Raw genomic sequence first — 27,719 nt, 5'->3', positions numbered from 1 at the left:
TACGTGCTGGAGCCTGGAAGCGTTATCTGGCGCGTGCGATTCACGTTCGCGCGAATCACCCGTCCTGGATGACCCCCCCCCCCCCCCTCCCCACTTCCTTCACGAGAAATTTCGGGGGGAGGACTTGTTTTGACCCCCTGTACCCCTGAAGACTTTGGTAAAAGCCACTTGTATTGTGCAATTAGTTTGAACATTTCGCTAATGCTTCAAGCATAACATCACCCTTCCGTTGTAACATAAATGTTATGCTTATGTTCAGATTTATTATGTTACCTGACAGTATTACCTCGAGCATTTTAATAACGTTAAATTTCTAAAATTACTTCAACGTTATGCCTTGAACATTGTAATAATGTTGCAATAAAGATGTTACCTATAACGTTGCTTTGCGGGTACTTCTTAAGATTATAATAATGTTTACATTTTTACATCCCATTAATGTTCTGCAGTGAACATGCCGTGAACGTTATTATAATGTTTCAATTTGTACATTAATGTTGAGTCCTGAGCATTTTAATAACGTTACCATTTCTAACATTGGTGATAAGTTGTTTCCTGAACATGTCCTGAACGTTATTATAATGTTTGTATATTTACATTACTTTAATGTTGAGTATGAGCATTGTAATAACATTAGTATTTCTAACATTGGTTTTAAGTTGTTTCCTAAACGTTAAAAAAATGTTGGTAACAAAACGTTAACATACATGTTTGTTTTCAACGTAAAAATAACGTTCCTGACATAACATAAACATTGAATGTTTTTTTAAACGTTACATAAACATTGCCTCGTAACATTTAACGTTATTTAAACTTTCGCAACTTCCAGATAACGTTATTTTAATGTTCTGTGCTACTTGGGAACATCCATTTCCTGGAATGCGGAAGTTCTTTTCCGCGATCAGATTTATTTCGAAGAGCGGCGATGCGATAAGCTGTTGCTGCCGTGGTCTGGGACGGTTCGGGCCGCAAGCAGTGCCGTGTGGGCAGGCACCGCCGTGTTTACAGGCACGGCCGACGCGCGCGCCGATCGTTTCCGTGTGGTGAAAACGCTTCAAGATTGCCTGCTATATCCATTTCTGGCGGACTACGCGCGGAATTTACAAATTTAGCACGGCGTTTGTCGTAGTTGATCGGGCGGATCGGGAAACGAGCCGCTGCTGACGGGCAGTCGCGCTGATTGCGAGAGCGATGCAAAGAACGTAAGCGCGTCTTGGGGACAGCTTTTGGGCCCCCGCTATTTGAGAGTCTTTGTCTCTTCCGAACGCCAGGTGATTTTTTTTTTTCTCGCCTCCGCTGATGCGCCGCCACTTGCGTCCGAACTGAATTGTGCGATTTTGAGCACTGCGGCTGCAGAAAGTGCGGTTAGCGCGACCGAACTGAGGTGCCAAGCTCAGTTTGCGCTAACCATGGTTAGCGACGTAACCGCAGTTTCGTCTGTCGTGTAACGCAGCAAACTGCGGTTTTGTCTAACCGCGGTTTGCTTAACCGTGGTTAACTGTGCCCGTGTAACTAGATCTCCATCCCCAGGCAGCAGGCTCTGCAGTGACCACTTTACTGACAACTGTTTTGACAGAACGGGCGCACGAACTCGGCTACAGCTTTACGCCGTGCCCACGTTGTTTTCTTTCTAGCATAAATCCCTAGCATAAATTTCTAGCATAAATCCTGTTAGAGCTGCGTCATCTCTCAAACCAAGACCCAAGTGACATTTTCGTTCTCCTTTGCAATTAAATTCTGCTTCATATTAACGTCGCATATTTCGGTATAGCATATGTTGCGATCTGAACGCAATGTGTATAGCCAAAATGCAATAAAGTGAGAACAAAATGCCAAAATCCGCCAATCGGGACGCTTATCAGCGGTTGAAAAGCATAGCAGACGCCTGACTTCCGGGACGAGCCGTTGAACTTCCGGTGGCCGTGCGCGCGCCCGGCCGCGACAGCCAGGCGGGTAAAGCTGGCTCAAAAATGTGTCTAAACACGGATGCTGCCATGATGCCACGCTGTAGTTGCCAGATCAGTAGTTGAAGATATGGCTAACAATTTTTCTTGAAAATGAGGCAGAAATTTAGGGCCGTAAGCTAAAATTAGGCAACTTTTATGGCAATAACTGAGTTTATTTACGAGTTTGTATGCTTTTTATTAGTTTTCTTGAAGTATTCATGCTTGACGAACAAAAATAAATGAAATTATAAGCAAAAAGAAGACGTCGGGCTGAGGCGCCAAATTCAGTTTCGGTATATTGTCAGGAGCGTCAGTCGTGTGGGGCTAATTTACAGAGGTTCACTCTAACACGCCTTAGTGTCTGCTGTGTCACTTCGTTGCTTGCGAACACAAGCTTGCGAAGACTGCCGACGATACGGAATAAAGCCGCCGCCGCCTATCTTCAAGGACACCTTCTCTACATGTCCGTAGTGGCTGCTGCCGATTTGAACTCGCCGTCAGCCGGTCATATAATATTACGCGAAACATGTCTGGGCAGATCGGCTCCTTTTAATCGTGTATCATTCGTAATTTAAAAACAAACAAATGTACGAACATTTTACAGTGTCTAGCGTATGACTAGGCTCTTGTTTACGGGTCCTGTTATACTTTCACTGAACGGTGGTTTACTTGAGTCAGAGATAAAACAACCGCCAAATAATAATAATAATAATGGTAACTTTATTTGCTCTATAAGGTGGTTTTCTAGAGGAGGACAAGGCGAAGCCGAAAGGCAATCCCGAATGTAGGTGCGGAAATCTCCTGTATGGGTGTGTGCGATTGGTGCATGCTCCTTCGATCGCTGAAACACGCAATCTGAAATTTATGAGAATATATTTGATGCTTTGCATGATACATTTCTTAAATTCGGCGGATCAGCGACGTTGTTTAATTACGTATACTTGCACCTCTGCTCTCATATGGCCCATGTATATACCTGCACAGAGGAGGTGGGGGAGGAGTAAACTTCATTCATGTGACATGGGCACCCGTGTGGTTGGGGGTTAAGAAAAATTATTCTGTCCTTTCCTGGGTGCCTTCGCAAATGAACGGAAACGGCCACTTCTGTTCACGCCCAATTATCAGGACCACCCCGCCTGCAGGCGGTTTTACTTGAAATGCCTGCGGGTTCGGCCGGAAATCTGTCTGTCAACAGAAACCGCCTAGGAAGCATGTTGAGGTAACACACATATGCGCTTTCTTGGGTCGCGATGGGACCGTCATGTATTTTGTGCAAGGCGAAGTCGACGAAGGATATACGTCTCCCTTGAAAAGTAAATTAATTTGAGTGCACCTATAAATTGTTATTGCCGCTCATTAGTTCAATCATAGTGGTTAATTTTGAAACAGCTGCCAAACATAACTATAGCAGGTGAATCAGACTGCCTAGCATGAGACTATCAATCGCTAATATAGAGTATTCAGACACTTAATGTGCATTGCATATGGCAGTCATTAAGAAAGCCGACAATAAATTGAACTCTCAATCTTATTATTTCCGACAGTTACATCTGCACGTATTGGTTCAGCCAGGGCCATATGGAGACGTTCTTCAGCTGTATACACTAGATAAAAGGAAGGAATGCGCTATGCGAATGCGATACGTGATAGAACGAAGGAATTCGATATGTGTAGCACAGCCTATGCCAACATCAAACCGGTGGCCACAAAGGTGCCACACCAGACCTTGTAGAATTTCCATGCTTCCATTCCAGCGTGCTCACAGCAACAAGGATGATGACGAAGTTGCATTACCGAAGCTGGGTTCCAGTAATGCTGTAGCTGATTATGAAAGTTCTGGCTAATGCTCATTCAGATTTTGGTCAACAGCATTCTTATTTTCATCAAAAATAATGGGCCATCGCAATGCCATCAGTCCGTGTATCAGAAGCAAAAATAAACACAGAAAATGCAAGAGGGTCATATGTACAAGCACTTCTTATCCAACAAATTTTATTTCACCACCAGTAATATCACCAGACCTCTAGGGAAGCTTGTGATGGTAAGAGCAAGGCTAAGATGACCTAATGTGCGACTTCAAAGAAAGGAAGAAACTGTAGAAAAAAGCTAGGGAGGTTAACCAAGGAAAGAAGAACTGTCCAGCTGGCTGTGCTACATGCGGAAATGGGAACAGTAAACTTGAAAGGAAAGGAAAGGACTGGCATAAAATAAAGGATAAAAAATTAGGGAGAAAAAAAAAACATGGCGAGGAAATGGCGAGTACAAAGACAGCACCATGGGCGAAAAAAAGATATGCATAAAAGAAGCAGGCAAAATGACAAAATGGGAAAACGAAGGATGCTGCATTGGTAACACCCCTACAGCACCTGTGGCTGTTTTTCTCTCTTAATCACTTTAATCTGCTTCTTCAAAGCAAGAACCGATTTGGCTACTTCAGCTTCATCTTGTCTAAAACCACAGAAATATGTCTGATTTTCTGCGTACATAATGTAAATAGGGTACATAATTTCTAATTTTTAAAAATTTCTCCTGAAGTGTCTGCTCCTTCGTGGAAGCTTTCGTGACTAACTGCCTCGTAGAATTGCATTTGCTTTGTTCATTTTTTGCTCTTTTATGCTGCCTCTGCTTATTTGTTTATGTCGTTCTTCTCTTCTCCAGTGCTTAGGTTTTTTATCATGAAATTGTTTTTTCTTCAAAAAGGTTTTTTGGCTTTTAACCGTCTGTTTATTGGCTTTAAACCTGCCATAGCTTTGCTGGAAATAGTTAGTTTCTCACACAATTTTCCTCTTTCTTTATTCTGGGAGAGGGGGCACGAAATTTTAAAAGGTAAAAAGCCCTGCAGCGTCTAATGAACACTTGCACTACTTTCTTTGTAGTTGGAAGTACTGAAAGCTATAGTTCCACAAACCCAGAATGGAAATGCGCGTTCTACATAATATCTTCTAGTCTCTGGTTTGCTTTTGTAGAGATTTTGTTTAAGCTGCTATTAAATAGAATTATTGCGACGTAATGTAACCTGACAACATTAATCATGTACCTTGTGTGACGTCCCCAAGCATACAATCAATGACAAATCCTCTAAGCGTACCTAGACAAACGGAAAATCTCTTGAGAGAGTTTCTTGATGCACATAACTTAGTAATATTAGGCTTGGGTATTTCACGGTTATTGAATCTAAGCTAATGCAAGGGCCACTACCTAAAATCATGTCAACTGCAGAAAAAAGTTGACACACGTGCTGCAGGGGCCTCGTAGACAGGCACAGGAACAGGCACACAAAGCATGTTTGTTTAGCATAAAGTACAGTCACAAATACAATTTCCATTTACATGCATTTCTTGGAAGCGTTGTCCAGTTCGAACTTCCATTCGCTAGAAAAGCAAGTAGTTGTAAAGAGCACCTCAATATATTGCGAAAACAATCAGCTGACGCATACGGGGGGGGGGGGGGGGGGGGAGGCGGGTGAAACATGTTAAAATAGACCTGTACAGACGCGACAACAAAGAAAAGACTACACAGGACTAGCGCTGCATATCAACTGAACTCTTTTAGCACACACAAAATGATATATATAGAAACAGCGCATGCGCGAATACAGGGGAAGCCACCAGGAAAAAAAATCAGGGGAAAAAAGCAATCAGGGGGAAGTGATTTCTTTTTAAAGGGAGCAGGAAAATAAATGGATTGGGGATATTATTAAGCTCTCATTGGAGCTCACTTGCATTTAACACAGTCCGGAAGCGGGAATAGTTGGGGAAATAGGATAGGAGAAAGAAAAGTAAAGATTAGAAAGGTGAGGAAAGAGTAGAGAAGAGTAGTTCCACTGTGGTCGATTCCGTCGCACACAACACACCACGAACACTGTTGGCAGGCGTAACGCTGCGTCCGGGAGACGAGAAACCTCGAAGGGAACAGTGAAGCGCGGAGGCGAGCATGGTGCGACGAAGAGCTAAATCTGCGGCGGTCCCCACCGCTTTGGAGACGGGTACTGGGGGGGGGGGGGTGCGGGAGCTGGCACTCGACCGCCCACACCAGCAGAGCGAAAGCCAGGCGACGTCCAACGGCCCGCGCTTGCAACGGGCCGCCGAAATGAAGCCCCTCAGAAGCACAGGAGCACGAAAAAACACGTCCGCTCAACTCCGAAGCGACGACCGAACTCCCCTGACGCACCCGCAAAAGCTACCTCTCCGAGCGTACGAAGTACCCGCTAATCTACGCGCTACCCTTCTCAGTTACGGAGAATGCAAAACTGCATATAACGCGGCAGCATGGCACAAAAGTTCGCTACCTACCACAGGAAAAACTTCACACAACGTTTCTGCACAGCAAAGTTTTCGCGGCGCACTCACAGCAACGGTGGCTGCCATGATGGAATGCGTTGGTTACTAGGTGAAAACCCACTACTGCCGCCAACTCTAGTAGGCGAAAAGGCAGCGGGCAACGCTGTGAGGGTGGCATCATGTCAGCGCCCAGGTGTAGCACGGTTTCAATGCACGGGCTGGCCGGGCAGCTTTTGCTCTAGAGTCAGTAGTATTAACTCTATGGCGACAGCGGCGAAGCGCCATCCAGCAACTAAGTGGAGATCAGTGGCCACGGTATAATTTTGTTAACTCCTATTCCCGCCGCGACGTGGCGGCCTTAGCCCAAGGCTGAAGAGACGCTCATCTGGCCGACGCTGCCTGCGCTTTGAGTTGTAAATCAGCCTTCGTTGTCGTGTTTTCATGCCAGTAAACTATCAAATATCTGGTCTATGTGTTTTGACTCTTTAAATTTCGTTGTTTAACACCCACGATTGCCTTTGTGGTCGTTTGTTTGAAAGCCGAATGTACTAGCCCAGGGTTCTGTCATCTCGGGCAGAGTGAATGCCAGCGTGCTGAATTTTTTTTTCGCTGTTACAGCATTTTCGCGCGATATCGCAGCGCGAAAATATGTTTTTTTTTTGCGAAAATATGGTATCCTTTGTGTGCGTGCGTGCGCGCGCGTGTGTGTGTGTGTGTGTGTGTGTGTGTGTGTGTGTGTGTGTGTGTGTGTGTGTGTGTGTGTGTGTGTGTGTGCGTGCGTCCGCGAAAACAGCGTAATACCGATAAGCTCTCATGTATAGACCTTATGCAAAAGTGCCGCCATCTACCGGAAGAAAAACGAAACGAGCACGCGACGCCATGTTGGGGGATGGCGGTCGCGGGATTGCTTGGTACGGAGCGTGTGAGGGGCTTTCTCGGCTTGGCGATCCTTTTATATTCAGATTTAAGCGCAGCAAAATGAGCGACGAGTGATCTGTGGACCTTTCTCTGTTGCCCACATTTGCGGGCGACTTCGTAAATACGCATTATGCATCGAAAAAGCAGTCAGGGAGGCACCGCCAGGGAAGCTGTTGGAGGCTGTCGCGGGCTTTGAGAACGCAAAAAAAAACATTGAAAGTACATTCGTGTTGCTTTGCATCCTGCGGGTTTCTCAGGGGGTCATTCCTGAAACGCTTTGAAACATGCGGGCTGTCTTGGGGTTGAAATGGTGGAGGGGGGGGGGGGGGGGGGGGGCGCTCGCGATGTAGCTATACGCTAAGGATCCTCTGGGACGCAGAGGAAAACTGCAAAAGAAAAAAAAACACTTAACAAAATAAATCGCGTACCTGGCATTTTTTAACGACGGAGCTGTTGTAGCGTTATGTGTAGCGCGTAACGTGTGTGGCGTGTAACGCGTTAAACATTGCCAATAAATTACCAACAAATAGCCCATGAATAATTAAATTACGAATAAATTTTCGAGCACTGGTGGGCGCTTGCCTCGCGGCGACCGCCGAGTGTCCCCAGCACACGAAAAGGCTTTAGCAAAAAAAAAAAAAAAATACGGCGAAAACCTTCAAAAGCGAGTAAATTCCGAGCGCTCGTGAGCGCGTGCCTCGCGGCGACCTCTGGGCGTCCTTTGCTCGCGCCGTGTACAACAAAACTAGGTGAACACTACCGCTTAGAAAATTTCTCTCGAAAAATTTGGCCTTGGGAAAATAGGCTAAGGTCGAACCGCAGGCGACGAGCGGAAATGACCGATACACGGAATTACTACGTACGTTACTTGCGCTATTGGCGCTACGTGAAGGTTGCAACTCTCGCGGATCCCGTATTTCCTGTAACGTTTGGCAAACGAAAGAATGCGTAGTACTTCAATAAAAGCCTACCGAACGTCCAGAATAAAAAGAAAACGCGGGCGCGCAAAGCACGAACGGCAGACTCAAAACTCTACCCGCACGATGAAGTACGAGCTGACCGATGCAGTGCGCCTTAACTACCAGCCGGGAGGAGTGCTCAGCGGCTAATACAGGGCTAGAAAATAGCTCACTTTGGGACCTATTTAGTCCTGCACATATTATTCATTTCGGGACTACGCATGCGGTCCAGTTATAATATTACTGTGCGAAGGGAAGTGACACCCGCAAGCGACTTCACGCAGGGCTCGAGCCATGCTTCCGTTAATAAATAAAAAGATGTGTACGCTATTTCCGGGGTCGTCCTCGTATCATCTTAAAATGGCCCATAATGAGGAGGGCCCGCATATTGCGTGGGGCTACTCCCGCACAACTCGTAAAGGGCGCCTGCTGTGGGAGGCGATCCAACAACTCCACCTCACCACTCACAACGACCCTGACCTCGCCACACGCATAGGAAATAGTGTACAGCGCGACACAGCCCCCGATATCACTTGCTCACATCGTCTCGGCCCTGCCACTTGGCATCCTCTTCCACATACCTTGGGCAGCGATCACTTCATTACCGAGTTGCACACCACGATACACATCTCTTCAGACGAGCACCCACAGCACACGCATATAACGGACTGGGATGCATTTCGCTTACACAGTCAACATATTGCTCCCCCTGACCCTGACAAAGACACTGACCTCGAGCAGTGGGTCGCCAACCTGTTGCACGCTAAACAACAACACGAGAAACTCGTAGACCCGAAAATCCCCTCCGCCTACGTGGACTCCAAAATGATGCATCTGTGGGAGGCTTACAGTAGCCTCGAGCGACGGTGGCGCAAACACAAGCACCGCCGAGCCCTGCGCCGCCGACTCGAACTCCTCCGCACTGAAATTACACGACACGCCGAATACCTTAGGCGTGCCAACTGGCACCAACTCTGCGACGAAATGCGGGGTACCCTCAACATGCGTCGCACCTGGGCTCTATTACGACACCTGCTTGACCCTTCCATATTCAAATCCAGCCAATCCTTACGTATCACACAGCTTCTCCACAAGCAAGATGGCACCAAGCAAGGTATCATATCCCGCCTTGAAGCCCTATACATACCGACCTCTAATTCCTCCGAGCCACCCATTGCACGCTACGCCGGAGCTCCCAACCTCACCCTCGATGCTGAAATTTCCCGCGAGGAAATCATACAGGCCATACGTTCCCTGCGCCGCCAAACCGCACCAGGCGCGGACGCCATAACTAACAAGCTACTCCGACATCTTGACGATACATGTATTGATCACATCACCACTTTGTTTAACTACCACTGGGAGCACGGCACTCTTCCCAGCTCGTGGAAACACGCAAACATCTCTCTAATCCCTAGACCCAACAAAACTCTTGCACTTGAAAATCTCCGGCCTATATCGCTCACTTCATGCCTAGGCAAGCTCTTAGAGCATGTCATCAACACCCGCCTTACTGCCTACCTCGAAGATAATCAGCTACTCCGACCCAATCGTCCTGGCCTTTCGACCCAGGATGCTATACTCCAGATTCACGCTGTCATCCTCGCCCAGCCACCTAAATCTGACAACGCAGCCATCCTCGCAATTGATCTGCATAAAGCTTTCGATCATGTCTCCCACCACGCCATCCTCGACTCCGTCAACCACCACAATTTTGGCAGTCGCACACACACCTACATAACAAACTTCCTTTCTAACCGCACCGCTACACTGCGCCTCGGCTCACTCCACACCACAACTTTCCCTATGCCCTCTCGCGGCACGCCGCAGGGCGCCGTCCTTTCTCCGCTTCACTTTAACCTAGCTATGACGCCTCTCGCTCGCGCACTTGAGCACACCCCCAACCTCCGATCTGTGATCTATGCTGACGACATCACACTATGGGTGCCCAGCGGTAGTGATGCCATGATCGAAGAGACCCTCAATCAGGGAGCCTCTATGGTACACCAGCATGCCCAAGCTGCCGGTCTCTCCTGCTCTGTCTCCAAATCAGAATTACTTATATTACCTCCACGGCGATCCCGGTCCACCTTCCTACACGGTGCTGCTGAATCCATCCAAGTCTCGCTCGATGGCACAATTATTCCCCATGTCTCACAAGTCCGCATCCTTGGCTTTATCATACACTCTACTCGCAGCAGCACACACACCATCGCCCAGCTTCGCACTTACACCACGCAGATCATTGCCCTCATTAAACGCATCACGACCCGTAAAAATGGCCTCGTTGAATCTGAGCGCCTTCGTCTCCTTCATAGCTTCCTCATCTCTCGCTTCTGCTACCACCTACCGTACGCCACCCTCACCCTCACTCAGAAGCAGTCCTTGGACGCTCTTTTAAGACGTGCCTATCGTGCAGCGCTTCTCTTGCCTACACACGCCCCTACCGAACGACTTCTAGCCCTAGGTCTACACAACACGGTGACGGAACTACTCGAAGCGCACCGCACTGCCCAAATCACTCGCCTATCCCAAACGCCCACCTGCCGCTGCATTCTTGATCGAGCGCATCTCGACCCACCCATTCTACTCGATCCTATGGCTACCATCCTTCTCTCAATCCGCTCCAGCATCTACATCAAACCCCTTCCTCGCACTATGAATCCCGCCTTCCACATTGGTCGCCGTTTAGCCCGTGCCCGGGATCATCTCAGACGCTACTCCCCTTCCCCGAGCGTCGTATATGTGGACGCGGCTGAGTATCCGAGCAAGCCCGCATTGCGGTCATAGGAACACCTGGCGCCGACCCGCAAGCTTCAGCCACGGTGCTCACCTCGACTTCAGTTACCGCGGAGGAGGCGGCAATTGCCCTCGCTCTTACCCAAACACCCACCCCTCTCATTATATTATCAGATTCGCAACCCGCCATCCGAAATAATGTGCAGCTTTCCCGCTCATGGCAGTCAGTTCAACAGCGATTAATCTGTAGTTATTTAGCGTAATGTAAAGTTCTTTCGCGCTGCTAATATTGGGGGTGAAAACTTGCTTTGCACACCATTTCAAGTCTTGCACGTTTTGCGGCTAGGTCCCTGAGCCATGGAAATTATCCCATAGAAATGTATGGGGAGTAAAATTTGATAGCGAATTACACATAAACTATTCAGAATCCTGAAAAGTTCTTCTAGTGTTTCTATCTTCCCGTTGAATTCTTGCTTTGTGCCAAATATCACTTTCCTGAAGTAATGTTCCTAGGTTCCTGCGAGGTTAGAATTTTGAGCGGGAAAGCTGTGTATGTTACCTCAAGGGCACCATTTTATCACTGGCCCTCCAAATTCTTCGCACTCGACCCCCTTCCGAACCCGTGACGCTGCTGTGGACCCCGGCCCACACCGGCATAGGTGGTAATGAGGCTGCCCACCACCAAGCCCGAGCTTTGACACACCGGGCAGGCGCTTCTTTTACACCTAAACACGACGTTCCCGAGGTGTCCCATTCGGTACTGCTCACATACCAGGACATCACCCAATATTACCGCCTCCTTCGCAGACAACTTCCCCCTCCCCACCCCTCCCTCACCGCCGAGGCTGCCCACATGTGGCGCCTTCTTCAGACTCACTCGCTTCCTCACCGCACTCTACTAGTGCATACGCACCCTCACATCTTTTCCTCTCCCAACTGCCCCTTGTGTGACGCGCCAGACACGCTCTATCACTCGCTCTGCGAATGTCCGCGCGATCCTTTCCCACCTCTACCCTCCCCCACCCTCTGGGAACAGGCTCTGGGGTGCTCGGACCGCGACCTCCAAGAACTGGTCACCGGTCGTGCCCTCGACGTCGCGGCGGCCCCATGGGCCACCGCCACTCCCCCACCCTAAAACCAGAGTTCCAATAAAGTGGATTCGCTCTCTCTCTCTCTCTCTCTCTCTCTCTCTCTCTCTCTCTCTCTCTCTCTCTCTCTCTCTCTCTCTCTCTCTCTCTCTCTCTCTCTCTCTCTCTCTCTCTCTCTCTCTCTCTCTCTCTCTCTCTCTCTCTCTCTCTCTCTCTCTCTCGTATCATCTTTGTGCAAAGCAAGTTACACGGCAGTATTTGGGCATCTTGGACAACGATAAATGCCGACGTGCGCGTCGCTAACCGCGGGCTATCATATACACGGCTGTATCCGGAGGTCCGGCAATCCCCAACATGGCGGAAGCACACGGAGTTCCGACAAGAAGGCGCCAGTTTTTGCATAAGGTCTATTGTTTATAGGCAGGGGACTGCGATAGTCAAATAATGTTAGGCTTCCACGGGTACGAATCAATCATTTTTTTGCGTTTTATTTTAATATGCTTAGGAGTCTCAAGTACCTACTGTACGCTCGCTACCAAATTATTTGCCGTGAGTGAAAAGGTCGTGGTTTTCCGCGATGCGTTTCACACCGCTACCGACGCTACATGTGTATCTTAATTTCGAAAGACTGTTTCTGAATTTCTACATTTGCTGGGGTACTTTTCTGCACATAATTTTTTGGCATGACATATTAAGGGTATTATATTTTTCGGTGAGCAGTTATGGTGATAACTAATATCTGTCGGCCGTAGGTAAGTTCTTCGGGATATAAGTAATAAACACATCAAGTGGAGAACTATACCAATCGTAACTCGGGGAAAGATTTTTATGAGATTACTTAGACACTGGAAGTCTCTGTGCATTTGTATATGCAAGCATTGATGCCAAGAAACGGCACCAGCACGTTTACCCAGCTGCCTGCTGCGGAAGAAATACTGAGAGCCCTTTGGACAGTATACACTTCTGATGATGAAGTATATCACGTCTTTGGAAATAGTATCGCGGTAAAAGTTGTGCCAAAAGTTTCAAGTGCTGTCATGTTATCTACTTTATCTGTCAAAGGACGCACGTTTAAAGGAGAAAAAAAGGAAACGACATAGGTGGCATTTTCGCCTTTGCTAATGGTTGAATTTCGTTCGGTTTTTGGATGTATTCATTGGCTTCCCTGGTTCTGCTCATGATGCCCGGGTGTTGAGAGAGAGCCCTTTCTTCGAAGAGGCTGCAGCCAAGTGTGGCGATTGTTATATACTTGCAGATTCTGCGTACCCCATGCTACCTTGGCTTTTGCCACCATACAAAGACAATGGCTCCAGTTTTTTTTTCGTGGAAAAAAAGATTCAACAAGTACCACAGCCAGCAGAGGGTGGCCATCGAAAACTGCTTTGGCCTTTTGAAGCAACGCTTCAGAAGACTATACCTTGTCGATGCCAAGACAATTATGCAGTGCTGTCGCATTGTTATGGGAGCATGCGTGCTTCACAACTTGTGCAACTCTGAGAGGGATTTCATTGAAGAGCTTGCAGACTTGCCTGCTCATGATGACGTTGGCAATGATGAAGAATTTTGGTTTAGAAGAACTTGTTGGTGGGCGAGTTGGTGCATCTTCAACGTAAAGTAAAAAACTGCGCGATTTTGGACGGCCACAAAAAGGGAGGGAACACAGGACAGGCGCAGTCCTGTGTTCCCTCCCTTTTTGTGGCCGTCCAAAATCGCGCAGTTTTTTACTTTACGTTGAAGATGATGAAGAACCTTGTGAAAGCAACGCATCTGCTGCACAGTGTGAAACCCGACGCAGACACATAGCCCAGCATCAATGCTGAACAACATGCAAATCATCGGAAGAAACTGACAGACTTCTTTTATTTGCCTCGACTGCACACGAGAAAGCACGCGTGATCATTTGTTTGCCTCGACACCAGATACAAGACGCTCAAGAAGGCGCATTTTTTCGCCATGCTGCTTTTGCTTTGCAGCCATTGCATCCTGCATTACTCTTATCAGGCTGCCGATGGTTGTGTTTCTCTGCCGACTGCCGCCTCTCCTCGGTGCTGTAGCTTCTCTGCTGCGGGGTGCAGGTGCCTCCTCAGCTGGTGCTTCGTCATCTCCAGCTTCATCCACAGGCTCATTTTCTGGACGCATGTTCTCTCCATCCCTGTTGCTTTCGAAATAATAAAAATTGTCAACAAACGTCACGCAAAGTATAGGCATTTGTGCAGTGGATAGGTCAATTCACTGTAAAGAGAATTTATTTCAAATGAAGGGGTCGAGTTCCCATGGTTATCCGGATGGCCACGCTTGATATATATTAAATCAGCCATACTGTCATACTGATGGAAAGTTTTACCACAGAAACATGCATGCTATAGCAATTGCGCCAGTTAACAATTCTGTAGACATGCACATTAAGCGCAGTTCAAATGTACCGCCAGGAAAATTTGTACGCATAGCGGGATGACATTTTAATGGGATTTCTTTCGAAAATAACGTGGTGCTGGAAACTTACGCAACAATCCTTCCTGGGGCGAGCAGTGCAACAGGAGCAATATGGTGCTCACGCTCAAAAACCTCTGCAAGTTCCCTGCCAAGAAAACGCATATTTAAAAATTATCCTCAGTCAGAAAATGAGCAAAAAAATGTGAAAGGTCTGCTGCTCATACTCTTCCAACTCGCATGCTGCAGGGGGCTACCGGTTGAGCCATTCCTCATTTTAGTTTTTTTGTAGGCGCGTTCCATAGTCTTCCATTTGTTCTCTACTTGGAGTGCACTCATCTGACATCGGAACGCTGAGCTGATTTCGTGGGCTATTTTTTTCCCAGATGGCCTCTTTTGTCCTGAGAAAATAATTAATGTATATTAGCACCACAAGTGTGGGTACGATATATGCATGATGGGCTTACTTAAAGGAGCCATAAAGACAAAATACAAGTTGGGTTTATTAGAAAGACTTAGTCCCGATAACAATGATACCAGTATCATCGCAATCTTGAAACAAATAACGGAGATATTAAAGAAAACGTGTGAAGCAGTTGCGACCCCCGAGCCAATTTCCCGCAGCTTTTCTATGACGTCGCGGAACCTTGTTTGTGCGATTGCGGCCGCCCAACTGACCTCAAATGGAACTGACCAAGTTCCATTTGACCGCATCATTTCAATGCTAACGTGCAGTTAACGCACTGAAAATTATGTTTTATTGTTGCCCGTATGACGTCATTCTTGCTCATAACACGTCAATTTGAAAGTTTTTTAATACTTCTTGCTCTTTTTCGTTAAAAAAACATCTTTTGGGGCTGTAATGGAGCTGAGTGAGATACTGATTCCTAATTCTTTCAAATTACACGAACTTGTATGTTCTCTTCATGGCTCCTTTAAATCCACCCGAGATTCCAATATTTTCCTTCAGTTCCGTGTACTTGCAAATGAGGAACTTCGCCTTGTTGGCGCTCCACACACCGCTCGTTGCACTGTCGGCGGACGGTTGTGACGAAGGGGCTAAAAGCTGACCAGCCGGCGAAGGCGAAGCTGCAGGCTGGGTCGCAGGCGGGAGCGGAGAGTGAATGGCGGCAGGAGGTGAGGCCTGCAGCTGACTAGCGACAGCGGCTACCGGGAGCGTAGGGCTGGCTGGCGCTTCTTCGTGCTGGATGCTGATCTAAAGGCCGTCTAGGCGCAAGAAAGAGGTCGCAGCGAGTTATCACAAGTGTTTCTCTCCGCTCTGTCGGTTTTGCCTAAGGCATCTTGGACTGATCGGGTGAGCTTCAATAAAAGCTCATCTCGTGGTCAAAATAAAAGTTAATTCTCTCAATGTCGGTTTCACTCACCTTGTGTTTTGTACAAAAACGCGCCATCTTGTCGCAAGTGACCACCATTCTCATCTAAAACGGGAAACGCTGTCGCTTCCACTCCGTTGACAGACACAACTATCATGGTGGAGTCCGTTGTCTGCTACGATGCGCACCAAAAAACGCGCCTAGGCGCGCTGCACCTTGCACGAGAACTCGCACAGGGGCTAGTGCAGAAGTGTAGAAGAACTGGTGCAGCACGGCGTCAAATCGAGGGCCGAAGTGCAGGTGGCGCTAGCTGCACTGGCAAATCGAGTGCACGAGTGCTCACCGCCTCAACTGGTGCAGAAAGTGTAGCCAAATCGAGGAGACCATCTGTTGTGCCGGTGCAGTGCAGCGGCGGGGTTTCGCGGTGCCGCGCACCACGGCTGCACCGTCAGCAGCGCCCCTGCGTGGTTACAATAGAGCGAGGTGCAGATCCTCGCCCGTCGTCCCCTGCAACTCGATGTTTACGGTCATCTGGGTAGTGCCGAACGCATCAGCGACGACGCGAAGTTCTTCCCGCGTATCTTCGAGCTCGACGTACATTTTTACGCGGTCGCCGCAACTGCCGGTAGCCGTCGTCCAACCCGCAACGCCCGACTACGGCGCGCGCTCATGGCACCGAATCGCTGCACCTCCTCCGTAGCAGGGGCAGCGATTCTCTGCACCGCGGCGGCAACGCGGCTGCACCATGAGCAATCGAGGGACGCAGTGCACGGCCCCATTCTTGCAGCGGCGAATCGAGCGCTTTGGTGCAGCGCAACCGTGCACCGGTGCAGGGGTTGCAGGTAATCGCGTCTGCATCGAATGGACCTATTGAAAACGTCGGCTTCGCAATCGTACTCTTCATCTTCAAAATGATGGCGGTCCACAAAGAACGCGTCGGGGAGAGCAGCGAGGGCACTTCTTGCGTCGTCCGACATTTTGCCGCTGAAACTGTAGCAGGCGGCCGAAAAAAAAGGTTGCTCCGCAGTGCTCGTCGCAGCTGGGACTTCTCGATCACGGCTTCCGGTGTATCCCAAGGCGCTTGAACAGCGTAATCATGACGCAAATTCCTGCCCGAGAGCAAGCTTCTGCCAGCCCGCGGGCTGCCAGAAGCTTAAGAGAGTGAATTGCTGGGCTAGTTGGTTCATAATGTTCAGAAAGGGGAAACCAGCGAGCAGAACGCAGGACAAGAGGAGGAGGCGGTGTTGTGTGTGTGCCTCCTCCTCTTGTCCTGCGTTCTGCTCGCTGGTTTCCCCTTTTCTGCCAGAAGCTTGGTCCCGTAAATCGAACAGTGGGGGTCAGATCTAGTGCGAAAAACCGCTCCCGGGAAATAGGGCCGGCAATGCATAAAACCAGAGGCAAGCGGTTGAGGGAAAACCCGGAAGAGTAGGAATTCACCATCAGGAATATAATTTAAACTCGCTACTGCAGCTGACGATAAGTTCTTTCACGCGTTGCATTATAACGGGCAAATAAAGAATTTTAGCTAAGGTTTTTATCTCCGCTCAAATTAAAGGAGCCCTGAAGAACTACTTTTCGGCACGGACGCATTCAGGAGAGCTTGGCTCCGAGCACTGCCTGCAGGGGCAAGGCGGTCGGCCGCGACGTCACGTTGATAGAGCGACACCATTGGCTGGTAGGGGGGGCCTTTGACTGGGCGATGCCGCTTTTTTCTTGACCTGTATCCGAGTATAGCACCAGTTAGACGACTCTTACCCATTCAGTGGGATTGGCCAGGAAATGGGTGCTCTACCGAAAGGAACTATACAGGTTTGGGGGGAAAAGAAAAATATTTAAATATTAGTATGCATTAGCAGTAGAGGACCAAGGAAATAAAAAAGGAGATTATAAACAGAAGAAAAAAAAAACGCCAAACATAATTACGACGTGTCGTCGTTTTCGTCGTCAGGATGATCATCATCGTGAAGCACACGTATCTTGATTGCGATTGGTGCATGAAGAAGTGCGCGTGTCGTGCCCGAGAAGCGCACGAGGCGCCGCGAGGTGCTACTGTCCCTCGGGTGGCTTCTGTCATTCGAGCTGCGGACCATGGGCCGTTCGTCACGCCGCAGAGGAGCTCTGCCTCCGCGGGACGCCGGTAAGTTGCCTCCCCCGTACGCCGTCTGTTAGGCAGCCTAGCTTGGCGAGCCTCAGTTTGCGCGATCTCGGCGAAGGCGGGGCGCGAGTGCGCTGCTTGCGCACATCGGCATTAGGGCGAAATTTCGGTTAGGGCTAGCGGGCCGGGACAGAATGGAACGCTGTCGCCATTTTGACTTCACCCTGCCCTGGCTAGGCGAGGGAGAAGGGGCTTCGGCTCTGCTCCCTATTTCCTGCCAAGCTATTGGCAGGACGAGATGGATGCTCAGCGTTCGTTCGGCGCTTTACGTCCTTTCTCTTTTTTGGTCGGCATTTTCTTGGCGATTCTTGACGGGAAAATATGATGACGTGTACTGACCAGCCAAGTTGCTACGGTTCACCGCTGGCGCTAACCGCTGGTTGGTGGCGGTCAGTGGCTTACGCGGATGGACGATTTACCTAGCTCTTGTACGATTTTTTTTTTAATTTTTGGCCTATTTACTCTGGAGTGCTTGAATGTGATGTGTATTAACAATGAGACAAAATATGATGACGTGTACTAACGAGCTAAGAGGCTTCAGTTCACCGCTGGCGCTAACAATGCGGGTGGCGGTCAGTGGCTTACGCGGCTGGACGATTTACCTAGCTCTTGTTTTACGATTTTTTAAATTTGTTGGCTTATTTACTCTGAAGTGATGGATGTGATGTGTATTAGCAATGAGCCGGAGACTGGCTTCTCCGGGGCAGAGGGTGGCGGACCATACACGGCCGACGAGCAGTCTTCGATGGTTTCGCGACGCTGGCGTACAGAGTCGCGTGCCAGTTTGGCTAACCGGGCGAATTCTTTTTTTTTTTTTTTCACCTACGTGCTGTGCTAGCTGTTCCATTCGGAATGCGGCATGGTAGGGACTTGAGGGGCAGTCAGGACGGCGCCTATTCGACCGGTCTCAGGATGAATATTTAGTATTGGCGCTACTGAATGGCATATTTAGTGGAGAATTTCGTGCCTCATGTAGAAATTTCGGCCAATTCCTTTTCCTCCCATCCCCTGGTTGATTTCGACTGGTTCCTTGGTTGTGGCTGCTGTGTTTCGTGCCTTCTATCAGGCGAAATGTTTCACTTTCTCGTGCGGTTTATAGGTTCGCGCATTTCTACCTAAAATTTCGTGGCCGCGCCGATATTTAGGCGGGCATTTGGGGTTCGAGCGCTCTAACCGCACGCCCCGTTTAGCGACGGCGCGAATGTTCTTCACCGAGTTCAAACGCACCTTACACCTCTTCTTACGGTACTATATTATCGCGCTCAGTTCCCCGTGAATACCCTATTTTGAACCGGGCGTGAAATTGTCCATGACTTATTAACGTGTGAGGGACGAACAAAAGCAACAGTACTGCGTTCGTCCTACTCATTTTGTCCCTTGTCCACGCGCTGTTAGTAAGTTATGAACCATTCAAGATTTGGGGTAGAGAAATTTCTGTAAAGCCATGGTGGGTCCGTGTCGGGACAGTTTCCAGTCTTTCACGCCTCTTATATAAGCACATGAACTAACCGCTGCAGAAGAAATTACTGTCCTACGAGTGAGGCGCGCTGCGGGTCAACAGGAGCGCCGAAATTTCGGGTGCCGCTTAGAGGATGGGTATATGTCGAACTTTTTGTGTCGATGCGGGCTAGTTAGTATGCGAGTATATTTTACATGCCGTCGCTTGTCGTGTTTTCTGCCTTGGTACTATTTGCGCTAAAGCGTAAGCGTTTCACTGTTCTTGTTTTTTTTTTTTTTTAGCGCGAAAATTCCTGTACCAACGCCCTATAAACAGGGATGCCATCGAAGGCGATGTGGAGTCTTTATTGTGCGACTTCGTTGTACAGTTTCATCGTCATTTTGTTGGATGTACAATCAGTAACAACTAAGATCGACATCGGCTCAAAATTATGGACTTCAGCTCGGACCCGAGTTTTTGTTCGCGAAATAATGACCCATTACTCACTTGCAATGCAACACTGACGTCATTGAAATTAGGTTCATGACCTGCGTTACGTATCTTAATTTTGTCTTCGAAAATACCATTTTCCTCTCTTCCCGCCTTATTTCTGACTGCACATTCTAGCTAGATATCTAGTAACTAGTTTGATCACTCGAGCGACGACCGATTAGCTTTCTTGCTTTTGTAGTAGGCGTGCTGTTTAGCTTACCTAGAAATTTCCCAGGTTAACTTGATAGAACTTCTGAAATATGTAGTCAGGGCCGTTCGGAAATTAGTGAGGAACTACTTGCAAGCACTTAACAATGGTTTGTTATTGGCGACGCACCATGGGTACTGGTGATGCTCTTTCAACGGAGCATGGGTATTTGTTCGTGTCTAACCGAGCTTATTGCATACGTGCCATAAATACCAGCTCGCGGAATCAGTATAATGTGAAGGAAGAGGGGGGGGGGGGGGGGGGGGGCTGTTTTTGGTCCCGCGTTCCGAAAAGATGTATCATGACTTTACGCTGAGTCAATTAAGTTGGTGGTTAAGGCGAAAAGTAGCATCTAATTAGCATTTCGTTCAGTGGTGGCCTGGCCCACCACCGCATATATGAAATGACAGTGACGTTAACTAGGCTTCAGCGCGGGTAAGAGCAACAGTTTCCGCGATTACTATGGCAGCGCGATGACCAGTTCTCACGCTTATCCTGTTTTCCTTCTATAGGGTGACGCTGTCAGTGATCGGCGAACGGCAATGCAAGAGTTGCTGTTTAAGCGCGTTGGTACAATGTGATGCTGATAGGCGCACTACATTTAATTGTTCTGGGATTGAGAGTCCCGATAAACGTAATTCAGGATGCAGTTTTTATATATAAAGCCCTTGAATAGGGTGGCCTGATATAAACGGCGGCCTCATATAAAACGTCTTCGCGGCGCTAGCTACTCTGAAGGCGCCCACGATTGTCGCAGCGCACAGACGCCCGTACAGTTTATTTATTTATTTGTTTATTTATTTATTTATTTATTTATTTATTTATTTATTTATTTATTTATTTAGTTATTTATTTATTTATTTATTTATTTATTTATTTTATTTATTTATTTTATTTATTCTGGGCTGACATTCTGAGCTGGACCTAATTTTACTCCTTCCTTTTCCGCCCTACAATTCCTATAGGCCTCTGAGCCAGCCCTTTCCCTAATAAAGTTACATCTATCTCTCTCTCTCTATTTATTTATTTATTTATTTATTTATTTATTTATTTAGGCATACTGTTGGCCCGGAGGCCGTTACAGGGGTGGGGTTACAGCACAAATCGAAGAACAAGGAAGTACATTATACAGAGTGTACACAAACTATACATCAGTATTGGCACTTGAAAAATGTATGGGTTTAACACCGCAGAAGTACAACAGAACACACCTAACAGTAATATCTGTAAGCAAACGAACACAACCGGTTTGGTAGATTTTCTTTTTTTTTCACAATGCACTTTTTGTTTAGGACATCACTTGCTTCAGTTTGTACTCAAACTGTGTTACAGAGCCACTCTGGATAACGGTTGTTTGTAGTGCATTCCATTCTTTTATTGTTCGGGGGAAAAATGAGTTGGCGTATGCATTAATGTGTAGATGAGAGATCCGGAAAGTATGTTCATGTGTACGTCTTAGGGTTCTGCCTCGTAGTGGTACTGAGTATTGAGAGGTGTCTATTTTAAAGTGATTTTCCCAGAGTAAGAAAAGAAACCTTAGTCTAGCTAGGCGGCGTCGTTCTGCTAGGGAGGGTAACTTAAGTAATTGCAACATTTCAGTAACGGAATCGGTTTGCCAGTAACGAGACAAAATAAATCGGGCTGCTCTTCGTTGGACTCTTTCAAGCATATTGATTAGCCCTGTTTCACAAGAATCCCATACGACACTAGCATATTCTAATGCCGGTCTGACCAGGTACAGATAGGCAGTTAATTTGACGTCCTTCGAAGCGAGCTGAAGCTTCCTACGCAAAAATCGTAGTTTAATTTCTGCAGTCGAACAAACCTTTTTTACATGTTCCTTCCAATTAAGATCACTAGAAATAGGAGTAATCCTAAGTATTTAAGACTATTCACTGCGGCAAGTGTACAGGATCCCAGGCTGTAGGTACAGGCAATAACATGTTTTTTTTATTTGTGACTCGAAAAACAAGTTTTTTTCTTTAATGATTTTCTTTTTTGAAGTTTCACACCAGTGTTCTACAATTTTGAGGGCGTCATTAAGAATTTTGGAATCGTTTCCATTGTTAATTTCTTTGTAAAACAGGCAATCGTACGCGAGTCGTACTTTCTGGAGTCTACCTCCTAACTCGCACTCGCGCGTACGTCGAGGGTCGCCTCATCCAATTTTCCCCCAGGGCATGAAGGGGAGTGCAGTGTGATTAAACTGTGCTCCGAAGTTTCAATTGGGAGAAACTTAAATGTGTGATATACGGTGCACCATATGTGCCTTATCTGTATTGAGCGTTGCATGGCAGTAATCTTAATGATTTTAACGTACGGCGAAAAACATATTTCATGGTTTCCGACATCGCTAGCAGTGCTGACTTGCCGAAGAACTGAAAAGGGGCTGCGTGCACACTGTAGTGTTAATATGCGTTGTCACTGAATGTACGCCGCTGGTTATTGTCTCTTGGTCCAATGCGCGCATTTGCGGTGGTTTTCTCTACGCCCAGCACCGACGCGAAATCAATGAAGGCGAAGAACATATATTTGACGTAACATACAGGCTCCCTGGGTGCAGCCTGTATGTGCAGGCTGCACCCAGAGTGCAGACTGCGAAAGGAGGGCAGGTGCGTCAAGGCGCCTCGGGTACATTCCTTCGAAAAGCAAAGGGGTTTCGGATTTCTCGCCGAGGAAATTTTAGGCCTTTTGACATTGCTGTTAATGGCGATTTCGGTTTCGATAAAAAAATGCTTTACGGTGGGTGCACACAGCAAACGCCATGATGCCATAGGCCAATGCTTCTCGTTCCCGCATGCGAATACAATGGCGGCGGCTGCGGGGTAGAGGGTGGGGGAGGGGTGGCGCTTTTCAACCGGGGCGCTATTAAAATTGTCTGGCCCGAAAACCGAAGATGAAGTGTAGTGGAATGGTTTCGTCGTTTTTTACGCAGTTGTCGGCGGCAACATTTCATATTAGAACGCGCCCGCTACATTCAATGTATTTATAAGTCCTCACATGTGCAATGTGTCCCACTTAGTGCAAATTAATCCGGAGCTACTCGTCCCACAGCCCAGGCTATGTGGGAAACCCCAATTTCTCGCTTCTACATTATACCACTGTTCTCTGGTGGTAGTAAGTGTCGCGGGAAAGTGTTCTCTTATAACGTTCGAAAAATCTTACTCAATTCAGTTCGTATGCACGGGCAAACACTGGAGATGTGAGACACGTTCTCGCACGAAATAACTTCCGCGGGCACCATATGCGGATATAGAGAACGCATTGACGTTTGTAGCGCATCGAAAAGATGTTCATTTCGTGATGTTTGCTTCTTTGGCGTATGTGGCGACCAGTCAATGCAGGTGACGGCGTGGGTGACCGCCACCGTGAGCGGCGCAACATGTATCTTTTTGAAGATTCCTTGGTATCAAGACAGCGTTCCGGCAGGCGTGGCAGCAACCCTGGTAGTGGCGTTTCTGGACCGCATCCTTTGGTCCCTGTGCGCCTCTTGGGTTATGTACGCATTTTCAACTTGCAGGGCCGGTGAGTGATGTTCTGTAATGCTGTGGAACGCCTGTCAGACTTGCTTTTAAGGCTACACCCGAGAACTGGGAACAGACGACGTAGGTAGTGTACCGAGTGTCCGGTAAGGCACTGCAACATATGCCAGCCTGTGGTAATTCAGCCTGTGTTAATTCAAACGAAGCCAATGGCAATAATTAATCTTTATAGCTATCCGTAGGGCATGTATGGTCCCGTATTGCGGAACGAACTTGACAAAAGAGACCGTGTAACTAGGCGATTACGCTGCACCTTACAGTGTCCGTATAGGCAAAATCAGCTAGATATTCGCTGTCCCTCAATCCCGAGCGGGAACGCAATATCGATTCTGGACCTTGTTGCGCCTGGTAGGTAATTCACAAGTCCACTTCTGCGTGCTGCCACTCGTACAAAGCTTGCACTCTACTTGAGGAAGTATCACGCAAGCAACGAAAGCCCGATATTTCACCAGTGCGTGTGTAGGTTTGCACTATTCCCCGACTCTTCTATCTGCTATATATTCGTGTGTAATGTGGCACGCCCACGCAATGTTACCGAACGAATCTGTTGGTTCCCGTTCATCACGATTCACCTCCGAAATGAGCGCCCCGTCCGCTTAACGACGTCTTGTGTCTAATTGTTCGCCTTGTCAACATTCGCGCTTTGTCTTGTAGTGGTGAATTTACAACTTAGGCAGACTGAAGACGGGGATATCGGCTAAACCCTCAAAAATGCACACGTGCTGCTGGAATTGCGTGCTGTCTTATAGAAGTTAGAACGGCATGTGTGCCTTGTCTTATAGAGGTTAGAACGGTATGTGTGCCTTCATAGTCTGGACCCGCACCGTTGATCGCTGAGGGCCCGTTTACTGGGGTGAGTTATGGCGTAGCACACCAATCCGTTTGTAAATTGTACGGGTAGACTGAGCCGGCTCCGCACGCTACATTCGCTACATGTTGTCCAGCTTTTAAAGTTGAGGAAAAATCTATTCCTAGCCTGAAGTCTAAGTTATAACGAATGTGTTATGTAACGAACGTTAACAACGCGAAAAAAAGAAAGGCGACGAGTGGTGACGCGGACAACCGCTGCTTCCTAATATTTTTTTTCGAAAAACCACACACGCATACACAATTTACGTATTCACACATATGCCGATTTGAGCGAACAAGCCTGGAAAACGGCAGGCACTGCACGTAAAGAAGAAAACATTAGAAAACAACAGAAAAACGAAAGTGAAGGCACGATTTATAGAGTGTCACCACTCTTCGTCTTTCGTCCTTTTTTCGCGCTGTAAAATTTTGTTCAATTAGTGTACCAACTAGCCTAATCTTTGGTGATGGAGCCTTATTAAATTCATAAAGGTTAAATAGTACATAAAATTGATGACATTTAGCTCAGCCGGCTACACACTTACAGGTCCGGTTGTATGTTTATAGCTGTGAAACAAAATTGACACATGTATCCTGCGTAATTAAGTATCAAACTTTTGAGACGTTTGGCTACGTGAGATTTATCCTCACATCGCCAATACGCGTGGTCCAGGAAGTTAGCGCATTGCGGGAGACATTTTCTCTCTCAGCTTCCAGGCTCGATAGGATTGCGTGTTTCAAAGCGGCTTTTTAATCACATGAACGACAAGCTGCCAGCAAGGTTATTTGTCGTTATCTTTTAAGGTATCAAAATAAAAGCACTAGCTATCGACCTCGGTGAACCTCAGTGGGAAGTTGCCTGAGGGGCAATACGTTTGGTCTTCGCGTTTCTCCGTGCGTTGGCTTCGTTCCAGTGCGCCGTAACGACCATTAGCTGGCATTACGCGGGGGTTAGAGGGCAAATTTGAACCCCCGCGCATGGTTCGATTCAAAAGGGACACTTCCGCTTTGACGTTACCCAGTGCTAGTACGACGTATCGCATTGCGCATGATCCCAACGCAAATCCCAGTTTATGGCCAAATTTTATGGTGGACCACGCAATTAGACGGGTTCGCTCTGTTGATCGCAAGCTACTGGAAATGATGGCGCGCACGGGTAAAGCGTGAAGCATATACCCCAGTGGAAAAGGTTTAGCGAGAGCGCCAGCCTTTTTTTATTCTTAAACTGTGTCTGTGTGTGCGAGGGGAAAAAAGGCGTAAAGGGGGAAGGTATGAACCTTCAGCATAAATGGCTGGGGTTAACTAAGCATCGGCGGAATTATTTGGGCCAAGATAATTAACCACGAATAATCTTAAAAGCAGCACCGTGGGCTCTTAGTCGTTTTTCCCCCCTTGTTTATGCACTTCAGTGTAGGCCGTCTTACGCTCCCGTAGGCGAACAATCGTGGGCGTAAAGAAAGCGCGCCATATTGCCTTAGAAATAGTTCTGATGCATTAGCATCGCACTAGCCCCAAGAGGTCTGGACAGGTCACCATGTTTAATTCTGCGCTCACTCACTTTTACCCTCCCCAAAACTCACCCGGATTGGCCAATCGCTGCGTAAAGTGGAAGAAAGTTGACAGTTAACTGTAAGATATGATTTAACGAGAAAATATTCTGTGCACTGTGACATCACACGCAGGCCACCGTAATTGGTTGTTTCTTCGCTCTGGTCGCAATAATTAACCACGTTGTGGGGAAGCGCAGGGCCGCGGTCATACGCTTTCTCCGTGGTTCACCCGGGAACTGCTTTGCTTAAGGGTTCGGCTCAGTGCCTGCAACTTAAAATTTGTGCCGAAATTGCCTACTGCGGGATTGACGCGGGACTGCGACACCCCTAGACATTTCGGCGTCGAGCCAAGGGCGAGAAAGCAGTGTGGCTCTTTCGCCTTAACAACAGTGTGCATGTTACTTTGTACTTCGTGTGTTGTACCTTTTTGTATCAATCGAATGCAGCTACACCCGCCATGAAGCAACTTCATGCCAGCCCGTGTTCCTCGCAGGCTTCGCTTGCTTCTTCCTGTCTTCACCACCCTTCGTACTTCTCGGGAGGCTGTGCTACGGCGCCTACCTGGTTCACTCGGTGTTCTTTCTCATCTGGTTCAGCACGTCCAGGGAACGAATCTACTTCAGCCACTTCGTGGTGGTGAGTCCCACTTTTTTTTTCAGCGCGCTTTTCCCACTCACGGATTTCCGGCCCTGCTGCCGAAATACGGCAGGTCTATGTGGCATGTGGGTGGTGAGGGGTTTCGCATAACCTGGACTGGGAGTTAGAAGACATGTGGATTTTGCCTCCCCCCAACCCTCGTTCACGCGGGTGTGGACGACATCTCCCGGTCTACAGATTTAAGTGAATATTGTTTAATCACAAAGGTGCCGAGCAATCCAGCAGTTACCCCGGAAATTTCGGAAATCAATAGTGCCAGGGGTCTAATAAACTCCATAACTGCGCGAATTGCAGCCCAGATGTAGCGGTGCTCCGCAAAACCCGTTATTCGAACGTGTGACGCTTTTAGCATAACGCCTTGTATCTGCAAAATAAACGCATTTCTACTTTTCAGCGTACTTTTGTGCAGGTATATCGCAATTCATATATTGTGCAATGACCCCGAAAACACCCGCTACAGCTTTTCGTGGTGCGGCGCTACACACCCTGAACACTTCGTGTTTTTTTTTTTTTTTCGAAAAACATGCGCGGTACACAAAATACGGCGCGGTGATGCCCCGGGGCGCCACCCTTTCTTGCTGCGGACTGGTTCAGCGTCAATGCATAGGTGCTAGGGAGGCAGGATGCCAATATTGCTGTTAGAAGCAACGCTGTTGCCATATGTAGTTCCTGGATGGCGTTTCAGATCAAGCCGACACGGGACGTAGTGCTAGAGTCAATGCACGGGCTACGCGAAAAGATAGAGGCCTCCCCGTTTGAACCCATTCCCGAAACGCCCTTCCCGCTTGACCCGTCCCGTGTGCGCCCGTTCCCAAAACGAGCTTCCCGCTTGGGCGCGTCCTGTTTCAGCCCCTTCCCAAAACGCACTTCCCGTTACAACCCGCTCCCAAAGCGCCCTTCTCATTTGAACCCGCATCGTTCCAACCCATTTGTATTTCAGAAAATATGCGTTACCGTCTTCGAAACTGTTCTCCAAAATGTGCTTACAAGCAATGGGTCATGCACTGAAAACTTGTATGCAGGAAATTTTCCGGAATCGACCGATATTTCCGGCGGATAAAAGTTTCTGAATGCCTTAGGCCGACACTGCCCTTTTGACACAAAATTTGTAGCGGCGAAAGTGTACTAGAAAGA

General features: G+C 47.9%; 1 pseudogene; it reads left to right on the top strand.

The window, feature by feature from the left end:
• LOC144172677 (nose resistant to fluoxetine protein 6-like) overlaps positions 1-27,719 on the top strand; it is a 250,733-nt pseudogene that overhangs the window by 216,472 nt on the left and 6,542 nt on the right.

The sequence above is a fragment of the Haemaphysalis longicornis genome, unplaced genomic scaffold (genome assembly GCF_048455015.1).
Source record: "Haemaphysalis longicornis isolate Haplotype H1 unplaced genomic scaffold, Haemaphysalis longicornis Haplotype H1 scaffold_25, whole genome shotgun sequence".
NCBI lineage: Eukaryota > Metazoa > Arthropoda > Arachnida > Ixodida > Ixodidae > Haemaphysalis > Haemaphysalis longicornis.
This window is presented reverse-complemented; position numbering and strand designations above follow the sequence as displayed.